Consider the following 5,774-nt stretch of genomic DNA (forward strand, 5'->3'; position numbering starts at 1 on the left):
ACCTGTAGTGGTTTAGGCCAGCTAGAAACTAAGAGCCACATTACTGCTTGTTTACTCCTCTCCCAGCCTCTGATGGGGAGAGTGATTGGAAAAGAAAGGAAAACCTTGTGGATTCATAGAACAGCTTATTAGTTTAAATATAATATTATAATAATAATGATAATAATAATGATAATAATGATAATAATAATAATAATAATAGTAATAATAATAATAATAATAATGGTGATTATAATAATAATCATCTTCATCATCATCATTGTAATGAAAAGGTGAGAGAGAAATATACTCAAGGGAAACAAGTGATGCTCAACCCAGTTTCTCCCCACACCCTGACCAATGCCCAGCCCATCCCTGAGTGGTGATTGGCAGCTCCCAACCAACTCCCCCCGTTTACGCACCAGGCGTGACGTTCCTTGGTTTGGAATATCCCTGTGGCCAGTCTGGGACAGCTGTCCTGGCTCTGCTCCCCCACAGGTTCTTGTGCACCTCCTCTCTGGCAGGGTGTGGGAAACTGAAAAGTCCTGAAAAGGGTGAGCACTGTTTAGCAAAATCTACATCAATGTGTTTTCAACATTATTCTCATACTACATCCCAAAATACAGAACTATAGCAGCTACTGAGAATAAAATTAACCCTATCCCACCTGAAATCAGGACAATAATGGATTAACACAAAACTTGGTGCCTTCATTCTTATATCTTTAATTCCTTGTAGTTGATTTTTGAGTTTTGCCAGTTTTATGAGTATGATCTTTAGCTACAGAGACAGATTCTGATGTTTTATCATTACACAAACCTTTTGATATGTTAAACTAACTTGAAATAGGGGAGAAGGTGCTGTGCATACTTTATTATTTGTTGCTTTCACCTGGGAAAGAGAGAGAGCAATATTTATGAGGGAGGAAGAAGACACATGGGCCTGTTGACAAACAAGTATTTCTCTGCACAAAGACAAATCCTATGACTGTCAATTGACTCATGGTCATTGTTTTGATACCTTGTAAATGCAGCTTTCCATTTTGCATGTATTGTTTTTGTTTGTTTTAATATTTAAAATGTCATAATATTGCAGGAAAAGTAGAGCCTGAAAAAGCCAATGAAAGAGTCAAGAGATCTCTCAAAGTGTGTTTACTTTGGCATAGGAAAGACAAAATTAAGTGTAACAATTACTGACTCCAATCATAACACACTGGTACATGTACAGACCATTGACTTATTTCATTCAGAAAATGGAATCTGCAGCAAAATCATATGGTTCTATTTGTGACCTTGCACTCTGTTAGAGCTAATTGTCATTAAGAGGCTGAAAATCCAAGCTCAAAGATCCAATCCATGTCCTGACTGCAGGATAGCTGGCAAAAGAAAATGCGAGTACAGAAGACCTGGGAAAAAGAGGGACAGATTGTTTTTCTGGAGCTTTTTCAGGGTAGCCCTTCAAGAGAAGCTGCTTTAATTTCAATAGAGGAAAAACAAAGACTGACCTAATTTAATTTAGGGTTAGCTTAGATAGAATGGAAAATGATGTAAGGTGCAGAAAATGTCCAGTGGGACTATGGTGAAAACTGATCTCTTTTTCAGGTTTTACACTAATGAAAGAAAACAGTTTGGTTTACATCAGATGATATTAAGAAGGAAAAACTGCTAAACCAAGCAAAATCTTTGCTAGATTTTGGTGTGTCTTATATACATACCTTTCTTTTTTCTTTTTTTTTTTTTTTTCATAAATGAACACCAAAAATCAAAACTGGTCTCATCTTTGATTGCAATCTTCCAGGGTAAAAGGGAATTACATGGACTGTGTTACTAAGAAGGAGACAAGGTTTAGCTTTTAAAAAAACGACTTATAAATTAAAAAGTTTAATGTTATAAAATACTTTAAATAACTTTTCCCAAATATATCACAAAATTAAAGCCTCTGAGCTTCAATGACAGACTCTCCTCTGCTTGCTTGAAAAGAGAAACAACTAAAATACCTATGTATATTCACTAATGAAAGAAGATGGTAAAGCAATAGGCCAGTTTATAATTTGTTATTTTTTCTACATAATGACTGTAGATTCCCTGCTCACCAAAAAATCCCCAGCCTGTTTATTTTTTTAATGATGAGCTGCTACCCAAAAGAAACAAAGTGGCATTCTGTTGACACCATATGGTGGCTGAAAAATGGATTCCATAGTATTCTATTTGTTAGAGTGTCTTCTGAGTTTCTGTATCCATAATTTATGTTGGGGCCTTCTCTGATTGCCAAAATATTCAAACGGCTTTCTCTTCACAGGGTAGCCTGCGTGGGGGGAAGAAGGTTTTCAAAACAGCAGGACCCGAACAATCTCCTACTGCTCAGAGGAGAAATCATTTCCAAGCTTCTGTCCTTCTGGCTGCTTTCATTGTAATAATAATTTACATCCTGTGCGAGGAAACTGTTTGCATTCAGAAGAAACCTAAAATAATAAATAAAAAGAAGGGAAAAAAAAAAAAAAAAGAAAACAACAGTTTATGTTCTTGCATGCTAATACAAGAATTTGTGAATATTAAGCATCAATTTAAAGTTGCATTGACTCCTAGGCTCTGACGTAAGTAGATAGCTTGGTTTTTCATATCTTAATGGAAAGCGATATGCAGAGGTTATTGAACAGTGCAGTTTCCAAATGATTGCCTCTGCAGCTGGCATAGAGAGATCCAGAGTGGTTATGGATGAGCTAAAATAATTAAGACATATTTCTCCTGGTGTCTACTGAGTTATTACTCACTTTTTAAGAGGTCATAATTTAAGCAAAGATTTAAGTATGACTGTGAATTGCAAACAGATATTTCATATGGTCTTAATGTGGTGTATGAGGCCACTTGCATTATGCAGCAGGATATGTGTGTTGTAAGCAGCAGGGATCCTGGAATCACATTAAAGGACTGAGCCAGTCCCTCCTTTCTCACCTTTCTCTTCTCCTCAATCTATCACAGTTTAGTGCTTTCTGCTGTTTGACCAGTTCTGTTTCCCTCTTGCCTCTGGGATGTTGGCAGGAGCACACAGGATGATGAATGGACACCTGAGTGTGGGGGGAATGAAAACCAACTGCAGCGCGGTTATTAATGCTTGGCAAAATAGGATTATAGGAGAAGGAGCCCACCTGTTGTGGGGATCTTCTTAAGAATTAGATTAGACCTATTTGACCCTGAGGTACCCTGGTCTCAGAAGATTATTTCTCCTCAGGAGTAAAATGGAGTAATATGGAGGTTTTATTTAATTCCTCAGATTTAGGAAGCATTCCTTCATTCTTGACCCTCCAGCCACCCTGGGCATACAACTGAGATACTCCAGGTCCGAAAAAGTCATTTAGCCAGTAGCAAACTTGGATCCCATGAAATTGTGGTTTTTATAAAGAAATAGGATGGAAGCTGGATATTCTTCCAGAGCATCTGGCAAAACGCTGCTGACAGCTTTGCTTATTCTGAAGATGTACTGGTTTAAAAAAATGTCTTCACTGTAATAGAGATTTACTGATGTGAATACATATTTCTTGTATTAGTCTGCTTAATGGCAGTGTCTAAGAAGTTCAGTCAATATTTAAAACTGACATATCCTCTTCCAAATCAAAAGAAAGAACATATTCTCCTATAGGAAATGAAAGTAGAAAACCTGTGACCAAAGTAAATTAAATTTTTAGAGAAGCTTTATATGTGGAAGAAATCTTGAAATACCAAAAGTAACTATATTTAATCTAGGGAGAAAGAAAGGGAAATTTCATTCAAGAATTGTTTCTACATATATATTGCAGGTAGTTTCTGGAAAAAAAGAAAGGAATGGGTCAAAAGTTCTATCAACAACAACAAGAGATCTAAATTGCAAATTACTTTGCAGCTTATGTAAGACAACTCTCTAGAAAGATTTATCCTGCCCTACAGAGCAATTCTCCAGATAACCTGAATTTAGGATATCAGATAAATTTCTCTCATGTGAGCAGCCCAGTTCAAATTTTTCATGCTAGGAAAAAGATTGAGTCCTCAGTATTCACCTGGACTAGTGACATTAGCAAATGAATTTCCTTTATTTAAGGTTCCATTTACCTTTCAGGCATATTGTCTTTTATATCACAATTACTATTTTGTGTCTATTTTTGTTTTTAACTGCAGTTGAGGTTAAGCCAAGCTGACTCTCAATGTGAAGACAGAATTACTGGAGAGGAGGGTGAGAAGACATTCTGAAACTGATTTTATCCCAAGTGATGTTTGTGAAAGTCTACCACAGAAACCTCCAGAAGCATAAAGATTCAGCTCCAGAATAATTTAGCTGTTCACAATGTTGATGTTTAGATGTAATCTGTTTGTCTAAGGTTCCAGTGCTCTTATTGGGGTTCTCTGGTTTCTGTTACCTGATCAGGGTCCCTGCTGCTGCTTGGGCTCTGGGGGCTTGAGGCATCTACACAGGACTTACACTATGGCACAGAATCCAGGAGAGCTCTTTATTCTTCTGAAGCAAGGATTGGAGGCTAGAGAAAATCTGAGCACAGGCTCCCATTTCAGGAAAGTAATGTCTTTGGAGGCTAAAGAGCTTTTTATCTCTGCTTTAGAGCAGAGACACAAATTTTACCAGCTGAACATCTCTCTAGAATCCACGGGCTGCACTGGTGAGCACGAGCTCTCTGTTCAGTAAAATGGAAGCTGGGAGAGATTTGCAATGCATGGGAGAAACTTAGGTCTTGTTCAGCTGCCTAAAAATAATTGTTTATTGCCATTTGAGATCCAGAAAGGTTCCTATAGAGTGTGGGAGTATCAATGACAGTGTATAATGTCTGAAATAGCACTAGTTGCCTCTGTTTAAATAATCAGTTTGAGTTTATGTAGTCCAATATGGGAGCTTACATGTAAACACCTCCTGTTTGGATTTTGAAGCTGAATCCCTACCACCCCCATGACTGCAGATATCCTTTCAGCACAGAAATTCTAACAGTACACTTTTTTTCCCCCACTGATGTGGATGTTTTTGTCCTTTCCAGTCATGAAGACTGTACCTATATACAGATATTTGCCCTGTCAACAAAAATTCAATGGAGCACAGTTTGGTGCTGGTAATTGCAACTGTGTTTTACTCTCAACCTGTAGATAGATTCATTGCTGGAGAGAAGATTTGAGGCAAACAAAATGAGGTGATAAGTTTTATCACTAAGTTATTCCAAGTACTGTTTGTGTCTCCTCAATCAAACTTTCAGAACTTTTCTCATATACAATATTGATGTTTTTGTTCCCTAGAAAAGCTGCAATAATTTGTTATTAAGGTGTCACGGTACTTCTAATTTTGTTTCTTCATTTTCTATTCTCCTCTTCTTTAATTCCCTTTGCATACTGCACTGAGAATAGATGATGAGTTGAGCTGTAACTCCCTTGCAAAACTTTCTTCTTGTATGCAGAGCTGTTTCTTTTTTTTTCAGAGCAGGACCATGTGCTCTAACTCTAAATCTCTTCCTCCTTCCTCATTCTTAACTTTCAAGGTCATGTGTTTGGGTATTTCAGTTGCAAATATCAAAAGTATTACTTGATTGAGACAGAATTTTCCTCCCCTCTCTTGTCTTGAAAAAACCCACCACGATTTCAGGTATTAATGGATTAAGAAATTTAAGTGTTCTTGATTAGGGATTATAGACATGAGGATGGCAATACACATGCAGCCTAACAATACATTCTGATCTTGGTATATTGATAAAAGAAGACTTGTAGGACTGAATTTACAAGCTGCATAAGAGAATACTACAATTTGGATTTAGCTTAAGTCTGGAGTGATGC

At 37.1% G+C, this 5,774-nt stretch overlaps 1 long non-coding RNA gene across 1 annotated transcript; it reads left to right on the forward strand.

Annotated features, from left to right (window-relative positions):
* The first annotated feature begins 3,190 nt into the window (after positions 1–3,190).
* On the forward strand, positions 3,191–5,099 carry LOC147654591 (uncharacterized). The gene is made up of 2 exons (XR_015282498.1): positions 3,191–3,315; positions 4,128–5,099. It is a non-coding gene; the product is annotated as an uncharacterized LOC147654591 (long non-coding RNA).
* The last annotated feature ends 675 nt before the right edge of the window (positions 5,100–5,774 follow it).

The sequence above is a fragment of the Cyanistes caeruleus genome, chromosome 2 (assembly GCF_971803275.1).
Source record: "Cyanistes caeruleus chromosome 2, bCyaCae1.hap1.1, whole genome shotgun sequence".
Taxonomy (NCBI): Eukaryota; Metazoa; Chordata; class Aves; order Passeriformes; family Paridae; genus Cyanistes; species Cyanistes caeruleus.